Source organism: Microcebus murinus, chromosome 4, assembly GCF_040939455.1.
Source record: "Microcebus murinus isolate Inina chromosome 4, M.murinus_Inina_mat1.0, whole genome shotgun sequence".
Classification (NCBI taxonomy): Eukaryota; Metazoa; Chordata; class Mammalia; order Primates; family Cheirogaleidae; genus Microcebus; species Microcebus murinus.
The window spans coordinates 104,003,594-104,020,198 of NC_134107.1; the positions used below are offsets into that span (position 1 = coordinate 104,003,594).

General features: G+C 43.0%; 1 pseudogene; it reads left to right on the forward strand.

Annotated features, from left to right (window-relative positions):
* The first annotated feature begins 9,969 nt into the window (after window positions 1–9,969).
* On the forward strand, window positions 9,970–10,938 carry LOC105881585 (AKT-interacting protein pseudogene; annotated as a pseudogene).
* Window positions 10,939–16,605: the final 5,667 nt, after the last annotated feature.

Here is a 16,605-nt window from a genome sequence, read left to right on the forward strand (position 1 = left end):
CCTGCGGACGGCGCGGCAGCGAGCGCGCTCCCCCTGCACCGCGCGGTGGGGACGGCGCCGCTCCACGGTCACGGCTCGCAGAGCCCGAGAAGAAAAGCCCCACACCAAGGCGGGGATCTTCCGTTTGGCTGTGCACATAGCGTTGTCTCTCTGTGACAAATCAGGGATAGGACGAGTGACGTCCCTGGCAAGTGTGTGAGTAAAGGGAGAGAGCAGTTTCCACCCTCCGCTAGAGAACCTTCTCGTAACGGTGGCTCGTGCCGTGGTGTGCGGGGGCGGCCTCGTGCAGCCCGTGAGCGCCAACCGTGGTGACCCAGGAGCTGTAAGAGCCGCTTGTTGAACACAGCTATCATAAAAGGTTAACTTGTAGAAACCGACATATAAATTTTATTAAAGGCAATGATAATACTCAAATCCTCATAACTTCTACAATTTTACTCCTTTTCCCTTTGTCTATGCTCTGTAGGGTATTGGATTCCAGTGTGTCTGTAGGGAGGAAACTATATAACATTGCTCTGCTGCACATCTCTCCTCCACTCCCCATTCAGTGATGCAGATGGTAGCTTGAATTGCCATGTACACCACAGAAATCTGAAAATGCTGCAAATCAGGTCCCTGCCCCACCCCTTTCCCACGTGCCAGTTGTTAAACATTTTCCAGCACACAGCTGGGCTAAATCCACATGTAACCCGGGAATCGTGGATGGCAAAATTATCTAACCAACACTGAAATCTTTCAGACTCCTTCAGCACAGGAACTCGTATCTGACTCAATAACTGATAAGTGTCCTTCAAACTAACAGGCAGGAATCTGGCTGTGGGGCAGCCAGAGGAGGAGGGTAATCCACACTAATGGTCCGGCCCAGTGTGCGCTCTCGTGTCCTCACTGGTGACTGCCAAAGGCTGTCAGAGGAGCTATGTGAGCATCTGCATCCCCTGGGGTCCCTGGAGTCCTGCCACCTTTGTGCCAAGCTGGGGTCCCGCCCTGGATGCTCCCCGAGACTGGGTGCCAGGCCTGTGCCTGCCCTGGGTGCGGCCACAGCCGTTCCTGCTCTGGGTCCCTGGGACTGTGCCAGGGAGCAGCTGCCTCCTGCAACGGAAGGGAGGGAGGAGGAGGAGCAAACAGCACTCACTCAGTGTCGTGAAGTGACCACAGTCCATAACTGCGCTGTGTCTCTGTCCTGGAACAGCGAGGAGGATGGTAGGGAGGTTTTATGGAGCGGCACAGGGCCAGCGGGGAGGACGCCCAGTTACTTGGCTGCCTGTCCTCAGGGACGGGGGAAGATGCGAGGTGGAGATTTCCAGGCCATCAGCACGGAGTCCTGGCCCTGACTGTCGGGCACAGGGTGCGGATCTGAGGAGATGCTGTGTGCTGGGGTCAGGCCTGAAAGAGGAGCTCGTTCCTTAGTGAGTCTCTGGCAGCCCTGGGAGGACTGTGCACCTCTCTCCTGCCTGGGGAGAACCCAGTTACTGCGTCCTCCTCACTCTCCTCACCATCTACTTAATCTTTCAAGAAAAGCCTATGATTTCCTTTTTTTTTCTTTTTTTGGTAAATTTAAACTCTTGCAATACCCTAGAGGGGTCCCTTTTAAATCTCCTTCATGGTAGCTGAGCAGGGGCGCAGTGCTGTCCAATGTCTCCTTGTGCTGAGATGTTTTGTCCAAGCTTTACTTTGTGCAGTTTCTACAAAGAAATATTAGGTTTTATTTTCTTATTTTGAGTGTCTTATGTAAATTATATTAATATGTTTATTAAAATGATGCGTGCCTTCTGCCCTAGGATTCTGATATTGTCTGCTCTGACCCACAACCCCTGCACTATGCACAGTGTCTAGTTTCTCAGCAGCCCCAGGCTAAATGGGGCTCGCTCCTACAGGAATGAGTATGAGCCGGAGCTTGGAATAATCTCTGGTCTTGAGGAGCCTGGACAACTGAGATCTCTGGAAGGGGGTCACTGGGATGATCCAGGGAGTGGAGAGAAAAGAATCCCCTAGGGCTGGGCCAAACAGCAGGGCACAATGCCCTCTCTCCACCCAGAGCATTCTAGGATTAGGGCTAAATGGGACTTGTAGGAGAACATTTGGTGAAAAAAACTTAGTCTTAGCACATCATAGTTAATTGTTTCTGCCGACACAGGTGCATTATTATTCATAATATGGGGACAGTGCTATGGACCTTCTGTGTCTAAGGTAGTCACAGGTGCCAGTTTTGGCAGCAGGGATCTTGCCCTCTGATGTTTGGACACCAATTTGGAAGCTCTTGGGAGTCATTAAGACTTGGGTTCTATTGGCAGAGTCACAGAGTCAATGGAGTCTGTATACCTGGATTTGAATCTGGCATTTATTGTCTTTGTCACCTTAGCTAGATTGCTTCTCACCGATAAAATGGAGACATTAATAACCACCACATAGGCTGTGTGTGAGGATCAAGTGGAGAATTGTTCAAGTATTTTGCTCTATGCCTGGCACATAGCCAGCTCTCAATCAATGTCATGCTGTTTTGAGTGGGGCGTGTGACACAACCTCCTGAGACTTCAGAGGTGAGCTGGGGAACGATTCTACCTCTGGGGAGTAACTTCCCCATTCAGTGGTTTGCTGGTTCTCAATCTGGGAGAGAAGATTCAGAAGTGGAAGTGCTGTGTTATTTTTTGAAGTCCCCTGTTGGAGTAGGAGTGGACCCAGATTCTGTGTTTTGTCTAGGTCCACAGAGGAGCATGAAGCCATGGCTACAAAACTATTCTACAAATCAGTGCAAATTTCATTCATCAGTGCATAAGGACATCTAGTGTGCAATGCGGTCTGCCTGGAATCCTAATGTGCTATTTGGGGTTTAGTGCTTTATGTAGCAATATCCTTGGGACATACCCATGTCCACGTAATCAGGAGATTTAAATATCTGGCCTCACACTGTTCAAGGAAGCTGTCTCCTTAAATAGGGAAGATCATGGCATAGTAGGTCTCACCTCTCCAGGCTTATCGGAATGTCAAAAATCCTTTGGGTGATTAAGGCACACATGACTTTCTTGTGTAGTTAAAAACTTGGAAAAATGTGAGATAAAAACCCCATGAAAGTACCTGGCTTGCTTGGTAGGGCCAGTGGAGCTGAGCAGAGCCAGGACGCAGGTAGGGCCTCCAGGGCTCCTCTCAGGCCAGTGCTCGCTCCACCGGCGGGGGGAGCACAGCCCTGGCCCGGCTCCCATTGGCCCCCCCTCCCAGCCTGGGGCTATAAAGCAGGATGGTCAGGGGCTGGGCACCTGTAGCTCTCTCCTGCCTCTGCTGCTCCCTTTCCTGGGGTCCCAGATAGATGGGAAAGCACCTGCTGCTGCTGCTGGGCCTGTCCCTGAGTCTAGGCTTCCTGCAAGGTGAGCCCCTGGGGGACAGTGGGGATGGGGTCCAGGTGAGCAGACCCACACAGGTGGCTGTGGACTGGGGCAGTGAGGAGCATGGGCAAGGTCTGGATCTCTTCTTAGGGGAGATGGGCACAGCCTTCATCCCATACAGTCCCTCTTTTCTTTCCTTCAGGCTCCTCTTCTCTCTTGCCAGTGTTAATATCTGACCTTCCTAAAGTCCTCAACCTGTCTTCCCATGAGCCCTAAGTTGTATTTCATGGGGAGCAAGGAATGTTTTTTGTGGGTGAAGAAGATGACGAGGGCTGCTACAGGATAGACAGCTTTGACTGTTCACCAGCCCTGGGTGGTGGGTGGTGGGTAGTGGGTGGTGGGTGGTAGGTGGTCAGTGGTGGGTGGTGGGTGGTGGGTGGGGTGTCATGGGCTCCCAGAGCACTGGACATCCATGTGGAACTTCCTCCCCTCATAGTAAAGCCCACCCACAAGAGTGCAGAGATCCTGTCCAAGCCTGGGCAGACCCCACACTCAGGTGCCTGCATGCCTTCTCGCAATTATAGCCCCAGGCTGAGCTCAGCTCCTCAGGCTCTTGGTGGGCACTGGCCCTTGTCCAGGCTGTCTGGGTTAGAGCGGGAGCTCCCTCTCCTCAGCAGTGGAGGTGCTGTGCCCAGAGATCCTCATTATGCTGGCTTCCATTTTCCAGCTCTACAATGTAACAAGTGCATTAAAATCAACGCTTATGGGCGTTGGGAGTGTGAGGCAGATGTCTGCGAGATTGCGGATGGCCAGTGCTACCTGATCAAAGTCTTTAAAGGTAGGTGGGGCCTAAGACATATCTGAGGTGACCGTTGTCTAATGTTGGAGATTGAGGAGGGTGATTGGGTGAGGGGTGGTATGAACCACCCATGAGACCCACATGGGAACCCAGGCCCCAGTGACTGGGAAGTGTGGCTATAGGATGTAGAGAAAGGCTCCTCAGGAACCATGGGGATGGGTGCAGCACAGGGCAAGGAAGCTGTGTTTTGTTTGTCTTTAACTTAAGGGAGTGCAGCAGCGCTGTCTGGTTCTCATCAGTATCCCTTAATGGGCCTGGTGACCTAGAAGACATGCAGGGATCGTCTGTGTGGGTCCTGAGGGGCACTGGACTTGGGCTCCTAAAACTCCAGTGTGGTGTACTCTCTGGAAACTGGGGGTGGGGTGAGGAGGAGGGATTGGGCCGTGAACTGTCTCCTCAGCCCTGCCCTCCCTCTCTTGGTTGGGAGGTGGATTGAACTCTAATGCACAGAGCCCCAGAGCTGTCCTAGGAGAGCCCACTACGGGGTCTTACCTCAGGCCCCTCAATCCCTGGAGGCAGGTACTCATCCCTCCCAGGGAGCCTGAGTCCTCAGTGGATATGGCATCTTCTCCTCATACTTGATTGATTGCTGATGCATTGATCGCTGATTCACTCAGCAGTATTTATTGAACACTGTGCAGGCTCTGCTGGGTCCCACACCGTGTGTCTGCAGCTTAGCTTCTGGGGCCTCACTTACCATCTTCTCTGCCTCTCTCCAGGTGGAAACCTTGTCTATGGATACAGTGGTTGTAACCCCCAGTGTTCGTACATAAGTTCAATGAATGAAAATCCTGATATGGAAATCAAATGCTGTAACTCAGATCTATGCAACAAGTTTTAAAAACAAGACCCAGATTTTGCTTTCATCTGATTAATACTAATGTATATAAAGTTTGTTTATTGTTATAAACAATATTAAAATCAACATCAATGTGACTTATATATATTTTATGTCTAAGAAAGATTTTTTTATCAGTATAGATTTGCCTGTTTATTTCAATAACCTAGAGACATGGTTTCTAGGTTTTTCTTTCTAGTCTCGGAACCTATATTGCTCAAATCTCTGGATGTGTATTTCTACACATGTGCATCTATCCTTGCTCAGGTTTACAAAAGTTGTAGGCATTTCTTAACTCCTAGGACTCGGGTCTCTATTCTGGACCTACTGGAACCCCTTCTCTCTCCTTTTGTTTCCTTCCTTCCTTTCTTGTCTCTCTTCCTCCCCTCTATGCTCATTTTCTGTTTCTTTTTGCCTTTCCTCCTTTTTTTGTGTGAGCATTTATCGAGTGCCATTTATGTGTCAGGCACTGTGCTTGGCCCATGGGAAGAGATAAGTAAGATACAGTCTTTTTCCTCAAGGAACTCCCAGGTCAGTGGAAGAGGCTAACAGTGAAATAAGTAGTTACAATGTAATGTAGTTAGTATTGTAATAGAGTGTTTGTAACAGTCCATAGGTGGGACACCTTCTTTAAACACGAGATTTAAAGCAAGTCTTTATGGAGGAGATAGTATTTCACAGATAAAAATATATAGTTCACCCAATGGATACAGGAGGGAAGGGAATATGCTAAAGGCACAGAAGTGAGGACATGGAGTGTTGAAGAAATTGCCAATAGTTTGGAGAACTGAAGCGTAGTGCAGGAGCATAGTGGGACATCAAGAGAAAGAGGAGGAAAGTGTATTATAAAAGATGTTGGTTGCTGTGTTTAAGAGTTTAAGATTGATTCTGATAGCAATGAGGAGTCACTGATAGATTTGATGCAGAGGAGCATTTTTCCAAATGACTTCCAGGTAGCCAAGTGAACAATCTATTATACCAGACAGCGAGGTTATATTGAAGGTGTGACAATGCTCTTGCACAGTGTTGAGTAAGAAATGATGAGTCTTGAAATGAAGACAGTGGGCATGGGGTTTGACAAGGAGACTTTCAGTAGTAGACTTTATAAGACTCTATATGACTTAGTAGGTATGGCTATTTATGTTTGGTGTGTTGTGGTGACTGAGTCTTCTCAGGTGATCTTCAAGACACAAGGTGACTAGATTAATGGTGGTTAAATCAGTAGTGAAGAGAATATAGTTTCCTTTCTTTTTTTTCCTATCTCTGTTCATTTTCACCTCAGGGCAAGCAAGAGGTGTTATAATGTGAAGAATTTGTGCCTCAGCAAAAAACAAAAATGTTATCTACATTGGAAAAATACAACTTACAGTATGGGAGAAAATATTCACAATCTACATAACCAATAAAGGGCTAGTACCCAGAATCTACAACAAACTCAAAGAAATCAGGAACAAAAAACCAAACATCTCCATTAAAAAGTGGGCAAAAGACATGAGCAGAACTTTTTATAAAGAAAGACAAATAACCAACAAAAATATTAAAAAATGCTCAGCATCACTAATCATCAGGGAAATGCAAATTAAAACCACAGTGAGATATCCCCTTATCCCTGTCAGAATGGCTATTACTAAAAAGTCCTAAAATGATAGATGCTGGTGTGGATGCAGATAGAAAGGAATGCTTATCCACTGTTGGTGGGAGTGCAAATTAGTCCAACCTCTATGGAAAACAGTATAGAGATTTCTCAAAGAACGAAACATAGAACTACCACTTGATCCAGCAATCCCACTACTGAGTGTCTACCCAAAGAAAAAGAAGTCATTTTATCAAAAAGACATCTGCATTCAAATATTTATTACAGCACAATTCACAATTGCAAAGATGCAGAATCAACCCAAGTGCCCATCAATACATGAGTGGATTAACAAAATGTGGTATATGTACATGAGGGAGTGCTGCTCAGCAATACAAGAAATGAATTAATGTCTTTTGAAGCAATATGGATGGAATTGGAGACCATTATCCTAAATGAAGTATCTCAAGAATAAGAAAAGAAGCCGGGCGAGGTGGCTCGCGCCTGTAATCCTAGTACTCCGGGAGGCCGAGGCAGATGGATTGCTCGAGGTCAGGAGTTTGAAACCAGCCTGAGCAAGAGCGAGACCCCGTCTCTACTATAAATAGAAAGAAATTAATTGGCCAACTAATACATAGAGAAAAAATTAGCCGGGCATGGTGGCGCATGCCTGTAGTCCCAGCTACTTGGGAGGCTGAGGCAGCAGGATTGCTTGAGCCCAGGAGTTTGAGGTTGCTGTGAGCTAGGCTGACACCATGGCACTCACTCTAGCCTGGGCAACAAAGTGAGACTCTGTCTCAAAAAAAATAAAAGAATAAGAAAAGAAACCCACATGTACTCTCTAATAATTTGGAACTAATTTATAGGCACACATGGGCACAGAGAGAAGTAAAAGTCGTTGGAAATCAAGAAGGAGCAGGGGAAAGGGAATGGGTACAAGTCTACCTAATGGATACAATAAACACTATTTGGGTGTTGGGTACACTAATGCCCTGACTTAAGCATTATAAAAGCTATCCATATAAGAAAAACATTTGTACACCCTTAATATTTTGAAATTTAAAAAATCCAGGCCTTGCAGGTAAAAGAGACCACTGCACTGATAAAACATAAAAAAGTAGAAATCATATCAAGTATCTTTTCTGATCCTAATATAATAAAACTAGAAATCAATAACAAGAGGTAAATCTGAAGCAAGCTGCATAAAAACATGGAAATTAAACAACATGGTCTTGAATTTCCCATCAGTCAAAGAAGAAATTAAGAAAGAAATTAAATTATTTCTTGAAACACATGAAAAGGGAAATACCACATACCAAAAGTCCATGTGACTTAGCAAAAGCAATACTATGAGAGAAGTTTATACAAATAATGCCTATATAAAAACATAGATAGACTTCAGATGACTAACTGAATGATGCACCTTAAGGAATTAGACAAGCAAGAAAAAAACCAATTCCCAAATTAGTAGAAGGAAAGAAATAATAAACATCCAAGAAGAATTAAATGAAGTTGAGAACCAAAACAGAAAATATCAACAAAACAAAAAGTTGTTTTTTTGAAAAGATAAATGAAATCAATAAACTTTTAGCTAGACTAAGAGAAAAGAAAGAAGACCCCTAATAAATAAATTCATAAATAAAGGGACATAACAATTGAGTCCATAGAAATATAAAGAATCTTGTTAGATTAACCTGAAGCAGAAAACAAAGGACTCTAGTAAGCTCAATTAGGAATGAAAAAGGAGAAATTACAACTGATACCACAGAAATACAAAATATTGTCTCTGAATACTATAAAAATCTCTATGCACATGAGCTTGAAAATGTGGAGAAAATGGACAAATTCTTAGAAACACAGAGCATCTCTAGGTTCAGTCAGGAACATATAGAATTCCTAAACAAACCAATATAAAGTACTGAAATTGAAGCAGCAATAAAAAAATTTCCTAAAAAAAAAAAAACATCCTGGACCAGATGGTTTCACCTCCAAATTCTACCAGACCTACAAAGAACTGGTGATTATCCTGCAGATATTATTCTGCAACATTGAGAAGAAAGTAATCCTCCCCAACACATTTTATGAAGCCAATCTGATGTCAAAACCAGGAAAAGACCCATCAGAAAAGGAAAGCTACAGACTAATATCCCTTATGAATATAGACATAAAATTTTTCAATAAAGTCCTAACAAATCGAATTCAGCTGCTCATCAAAAAATAATCTATCATGACCAAGTGGGCTTCACCCCAGAGATACAGGGATGGTTCAATATACTCAAATGTATAATTGTAATTAACCACATAAACAGAAGTAAAATCATAGACCATATGATCCTCTCAATAGATGCAGAAAAAATATTAGATGAAATCTAGCACTGTTTTATAAGAACACTTAACAAAATAGACATAGATGGGACTAACCTCAAAATGATAAAAGCCATATATGATAAATCCACAGCCAATATTATACTGAATGGGGAAAAATTGAAAGCATTCCTGCTTAGAACTGGTACCAGAGAAAGTTGCCCTCTATCACCACTTCTATTCAACATAGTGCTGGAAGTCCTAGCCAGAGCAATCTGACAAGAGAAGGAAATCAAGGTCATCCAAATGGGGGCAAAAGAGGTCAAACTATTGCTCTTTGAAGATGATATAATCTCATACTAGAAAACCCCAAAGATTTTGCCAAGAAACTTCTGGAATTGATAAATAAATTCAGAAAAGTCGGAGGTTACAAAATCAATGTACACAAATCAGTAGCATTCATATACACCAACAACAGACAAACTGAGAACCAAATCAAAGACTCAATATCTTTCACACTTGCAACAAAGAAAATAAAATACCTAAGAATATATTTAACTAAGCAGGTGAAGGGCCTCTACAGGGAGAACTATTTAACATTGAGGTGGGAAATAACAGAGGAAGCAAACAGATGAAAAACCATACCATGCTCATGGATGAACAGAATCAACATTGTTAAATGTCTATGCTACCCAAAGTGATCTACAGATTCAACACAATCCATATTAAATCCCAACATCATTTTTCACACATGTAGAAAAAATAATTCTATGGTTCATAAGGAACCAGAGAAGACCTCACATAGCCAAAGCAACCTTAAGCAAACAGAACAAATTGGGAGCCCTCAATTTACCAGATTTCAAGCTATACTACAAGTCTATAGTAACCCAAACAGCATAGTACTGCCACATGACAGAGACATAGACCAACGGAATAGGACTGAGAACTCAGACATAGGAGGGCAGGGCAGGGCTGGGCGGGGAGCAGTCAGGGACCGGCCTGACGCAGTGGCAGGAGATGCTGTCCGGCTGCGGCGTCACTTGGCAGCCAGGAGCTCCGCGTTGAAGGCACCGGGCTGAGGCGCACTGCCCGGCAGGCTGGTAAAGTGAATGCTGAGTACAGAAGAGTTTGATGACACAGACCGCTGAATTTCTTTGTTTGGGGTACAAGTTATGAACCCTTTCTGGAGCATGTCTACAAGCTCTGTACGCAAACGATCTGATGGTGAAGAGAAGACATTGACAGGGGACGTGAAAACCAGTCCTCCACGAACTGCGCCAAGGAAACAGCTGCCTTCTATTCCCCAAAATGCTTTGCCCATAATTAAGCCTACGTCTCCTGCCCCAGCAGCACAGTCAACAAATGGCACGCATGCTTCCTACGGACCCTTCTCCCTGGAATACTGTCTTCTTGCAGAATTTACCTTGGTTGTGAAGCTGAAATTACCAGGCGTCTATGTGCATCCCTCTTACTGCTCTGCATTAATGTGGTTTGGAGTGATATTTATACGGCATGGACTTTATCAAGATGGTGTGTTTAAGTTTACAGTTTACATCCCTGATAACTACCCAGATGGCGACTGTCCACGCTTGGTGTTTGATATTTCTGTCTTTCACCGCTAGTTGATCCCATGTCAGGTGAACTGGATGTGAAGAGAGCATTTGCAAAGTGGAAGCGGAACCATAATCATATTTGGCAAGTATTAATGTATGCAAGGAGAGTTTTCTACGAGATTGATACAGCAAGCCCCCTAAACCCAGAGGCTGCAGTACTGTATGAAAAAGATAGTCAGCTTTTAAAAAGCAAAGTGGTTGGCAGTGTTAAGGCATGCACTGCTCATTTGTTTGACCAACCTAAAATAGAAGACCCCTATGCACTTAGCTTTTCTCCATGGAATCCTTCTGTACATGATGAAGCCAGAGAGAAGATGCTGACTCAGAAGAAGCCTGAAGAACAGCACAATGAAAAGTCTTCATGTTGCTGGCCTGTCATGGTAAAGCCTGGCTCAGTACAACCTTTCAGATAAGAGAAAACAGTAGCAACTTAAGAGATGGTGAGTCTGGTGCACCGTGCACTTTCCTGGTGGACTGTGGCCTAGTTAAAGCTGAGCAATGGCAAAGGTCTGCCGGGAGAGTAAAACTGTGTGAATAATGACTGATGATCAGTGTTTTCCATGTATGCATAGGTTCTAACAGCAGGTTTTGGAAACCTCTTTCTAAGTAATACACTACTTCTGTCAGAAGTGTCTTAGGGTGGTTATCTAGTTCAGTACTCCAAATTATTGGGGACCTTGAGGCTTAAGTATTTTTCTGAATATAATGCTAAAAGTAAGTGGCAGCCATTTAAACTAATAGAGCAGACAGACTTCAACACTATTTAATAGTTTTTAAATCAGTGGTTTCACTTGTACACACATATGTTAGGAAGCAGAGAAGAGAGGTATGGAGAAAGCAGGTTCCATAACTCAGCACTTTTAAGTGGAAGATGTTTGAATCTCAGTCTTCAACCTGCTGTCTTACTGATTTATAAACTGTTATCACCAAGAAAGACATTAGTCAAGTGAGAAAAAACCAGATCGCTTATTCATAGTTGTTTTTTTTTAAGCAAATTACCGTATTTTTATGGCAGGAGGGAGAAAAAGGGTTAAAATGGTTTCTAATGAAGTCAGATATTTAAATGATGAATGACTAATGTGTTTAGTAGAGACAAAATAAACCAATAAATGATTGTTCTTTGTCATTTAAAAAAAAAAGAACTCAGATATGAAACCATCCACGTATAGCCTTCTGATCTTTGACAAAGCAGACAAAAACATATACTGGGGAAAAGAATCCCTATTCAATAAATGTTTCTGGGAAAATTGCATAGCTACATGTAGCAGATTGAAACAGAATCTGCACCTCTCTCCTTTCCCAAAAATCAACTCATAATGGATAATAGACTTAAACCTGAGGTGTGAACCCATAAAACCCCTAGAAGAAAATGTTGGAAAAACTCTTATAGATGTCAGCCTAGGCAAAGAATTTATGAAGCAGATCCCAAAAGCAATCACAGCAACAACAAAATTAAATAAAAGTGACTTGATCAGATTAAAAAGCTCTGCACAGCCAAAGAAACTATCACTAGAGTGAACAGACAACCTAAGGAATGGCAGAAAATATTTGCACCCAACAAAGGGCTAATAATTACAATCTATGTAGAACTCAGGAAAATCAGCAAGAAAAAAATAAAAAATCCCATTAAAATGTGTGCAAAGGACATGAAAAGAAAGTTTTCAAAAGAAGAGAGATTTATGGCCAAGAAACATGAAAAATGCTCAACATCTCTAGCCATCAGGAAAATGCAAACCCAAACCATAATGACATATCACTTAACTTCAGTTAGAATGGCTTTTATCAAAAAGTCCCAAAACGACGAAAGTTGGCATGGATATAGCAAGATAGGAACACTCATACACTGCTGGTGGGACTGCAAAGTAGTACAACCTCTATCGAAATTAATAGGGAGATAACTGAAGGAACTAAAAGTAGAACTACCGTTTGATCCAGCATTCCTACTACTGGGTTTCTTACCCAAAGGAAAAAAAGACATTCTATAATAAAACATCTGTGCTCAAATGTTTATAGCAGCACAATTCACAATTGCAAACATATGGAAACAACCCAAGTGTCCATCAATCCATGAGTGGATTAATAATGTGGTATATGTACACCACTGAGTACTGATTAGTCACAAAAATCAACAGTGACCTAACACCTCTTGTATTATCCCCAATGGTGATGGAGCCCACTCTTTGAAGGGAAGTGTCACAAGAATGGAAAAACAAGCACCACATGCACTCACCATCAAATTGGTACTAATTGATCAACATTCATGTGTTCATATGGATGTAACATTCATCGGGTGTCAGGCAGGTGGGAGGGGGCAGAGGGTTGGGGTATAGTCACACCTAATGTGTGCAGTGCCGGGTGTCTGGGAGATAGGTACACTTGTAGCTGTGACTCGAGTGGTGCAAAGACAATATATGTAACTAGAAACAATATGTTTCTACCCCCATAACATTCTGAAATAAAAAATATATATGTGTGTGTGTGTGTGTCTGTGTGTGTATAAAAGAAAGTTACACAAAGACTAAAAAAAATCCAGCTAATCACACTATAGAAAATGTTTCTTTACCTTGTTGGTAACTGGCCTAAAATTACAAAGATTTTACATTTTATCATGATAATTCTATGTTGTCTTTATTAGATTTTTAATTGCTTAGGAAAAATGAGCTTTGAAAGGGTTGAGGTTTTTATATCCATACATCTTTCTACATTGCCTTTGAGGTCTTTAAATTATCACTCTGATTAAATAAATAACTTATTTCATAATTCTGTTTTCATCAAGTATTAATATTTTAAACCTTTGGACATCCTTGACAAGTTTCCTCAGGATCAAAATTTTAAATTAAGGCTTTTTAGATTAAATAACTAGACTTATTTACTAATACATATATAAAAGCATAATCAAATAATAAACACTATCACTACCACTTCTTTCAGTTACATTTATAGATATATTATGAATATAAATGTTCAAAAATTATATAAATTCACAAATATCTAAAATTTTATTAGTCATGATTTTAATTGTTATATTAAACCTTTTCTAAAATTATATTTATATAAATATATTATTAATATAAATTTTCAAGAAATTATATAACATTTATCTCTGATATTCCTGATATGACAGGCATAATTCTAGTTATTACCTTAAAGTACTATAAAAATTAAAAATAACTGAATATTCTTATTTTAAAGTGTTTATCAAATTTTAACAATGGTTATCTAAGTTTTTGGTCCTCGAAAGTAATTTTTCTAAATTCTTCTCTACAAACATTTACAATCAACTGAAGTCCAGTTACTTTTCATAAAAAAGTAACGTGTAAAATGAAAAAAAATACAATCAATAAATATATAAATATATATTAGAGTTGTGTTAAACAGTTATATTTTTTCCAATCTATAATCAGTTTTAATACTATTAAATATATACTATTATGTATATTCTATAAAATAGCTTTACAATGGTCAGACTGAGGTGTTATGTTAGAGAAAAAGAAGACAATGTCAAAAAATCCAAATCATGTTAATGAAATCATAAGTACAATCCAAAACATATTTTTATTTATTTATTTATTTTGGGACACAGTCTCACTTTGTTGCACAGGCTAGAGTGAATGCCATGGCATCAGCCTAGCTAGCAGCAACCTCAATCTCCTGGCCTCAAGCAATCCTACTGCCTCAGCCTCCGGAGTAGCTGGGACTACAGGCATGCGCCATCATGCCTGGCTAATTTTTTTTTTTTTTTTGCATATATATTTTTAATTGGTCAATTACTTTCTTTCTATTTTTAGTAGAGACGGGGTCTCACTCAGACTGGTTTCGAACTCCCAACCTTGAGCAATCCACCCGCCACGGCCTCCCAGAGTGCTAGGATTACAGGCATGAGCCACCATGTCCGGCCTGACCAGGTTAGTGATTATCCTTCTATAATGTATAACCAGATGTACTTGTACCCAAACCTCGATGTAATTCTACTTTACTATAATGTTTGAAAAAATTCCATGTAATATTACATGTGCTAAACTGCAACCACCTGCATATAAACAGTAGGATAAAATGCTGTGCCAAACAGCAGGTGAGATCTCTCTAGAGGGCTGCTCCCAGCTATGGGCCTCAGTCTGTAGTCCTCAACAAGACCCTGCCCAAAGAGTTTGTAAAGACAGAGTCCCAGGACCACTGGGTTCCCACTCAGGAAGCACCTGCCGGATGACAGGTGTTCATATCCAGGTGGTTTCCTTGGAAAGTCCAGAGGCAAAACTGGAGGGGAAGATTTTGAATCGTGTTGCATCACGCCACAAAGCTTTTCCTGAACTGTCAGGTGTTGGAAGCAGAGAGAAGGAGGCCTAGAAGAAGTCTCCCGGGCAGGCTGAGATAGCAGCTGGGCCTCTGAGTGAAAATGCCCTCAGTCCCCACAGGAGAAAGGAAGAGCCTTGAAATGTGATGTAACCAGAGAGACACATGACCACAGAGTGTGACATGTGATGTACAAGAAAGGGCAGTGGCTGAATTTGTGCCCCTGGCTGCAGAGGCTGCATGCAGGTGCAATCTTGCTACATTTTTCAACTCTAGTGAGAGATAAGACCCCTCCACTCACCCACAGCCCTGAATCCTCAGGTGATTGAAGTTAATTTTGGAAAAGGAGGAGTTGGAGAATAGGCTTCACCTGCTGCCCTCGTGATTGATCATAGAGTGGGATGGGATGCAAATCACCACAGCTCACACTCAGGAATGCAAAGCTGCTGCCACTCCTGGCCCTGGGAGTGGGGACGGGCAGATCCCACATGCCCTGAGGGCTCCCTGAAAGAGGCCCCAGGACAGGCCTGGGAACAGGCTCCCAGTGTGTTTCTGGTGTGGGGCAGCCAGCACAGAGGACAGTGGCCCCTCAACAGCAATGTTCTGTGTTGTGTCCACCGCTTGTCCCACTTTTTTTTTTTTTGAGAGGATAAACCATGAAGATGAAGGCACAGCTAACATTTGAAAGCTTTTGTCCATTTCTGTTTATTCATTTAGTGGCCAAGACTAAACACCAAGACTTGGAACAGGTGGCCCTCTGCTTCAGCAGAAACAATCCACATGTATCAGGACACAGTAGGTGGTTGCTTTGACGAGCACCATGTGTGCGGGTCCCGCTCATAAGAGTGCTGCTCTGTGGGTTACCACTAGACCCAGAACTGAGAGGGGCTACTGAAAATAAAGAAAAGGACCGAGCACAGAAGGTCCTTTGAGAATTGCCACATCCAGGGAAAGGCTGCACTCCCCACCGAAATGGAAATGGGCAAGGGGAAGCCATGTGCCCTTGCCCAGGTTCCAGTTTGAGAATCACCAAGGATAGTAGCTTCACTGGGCAATGACAGCTGGATGGTTCCTATTTTGTTCCAAGGCAGAGTTTCTGTGAATCCGGCCTCCTGAACCCTCTGTGCCTGCTCTGTGAGTGGATGGACTGCACGGGTCGTGAGTCCTCTGTGACACCCTGCATAGGACTTGCTTGGGTGCATGAGGCTCAACTGACACCCCAGAGAATGGGGAGCCCTGAGGACCTGCCAAGGCCTAGGATGTTCATGCTTTTCACATAGGTTTATACCCAGAAAATGTCCCCTTTGGTCAACTTGAATCTTTTTTTAAAAACTGTGACCCAGAACTTCATTGCCCAGGGCAATATCCAACATGTCCCCCGTCAGGGATCTGGGGACACAACACTGGACCAGGGCACTTCCATGGGGGCTCTGGAGGGCCATGGAGATTGTGGGAACAGGTAAATGACACAGCAGTGTGGGGAACACAGGACAGCCATCAGAATAACGTGTAATGGGGACACACGAGTTTACTTTACAGCTTCCTTGAAAATAAGCCAGTGACATTGAAGCTGCGTCGTGAAGGAAGAACTGCAGTTCCCTCACCTGGAAAGGGGAAAGGAAGTCCTTGCACATGTTAAGGCACAGCGGGGAAGCCTTGGAGTCCTTAGGACAGAGTTGGGGACAGGACAGCTGTGTGGCGTGTTTGTTGGAAGCCTTGTTGAACTCATGTTGGGATGCGGTGTGAGTTTGCTGAGGCTGCCATTGCCAAACGCCACAGACTGGGTGGCTTAAAGCAGGGACATTTGTTTT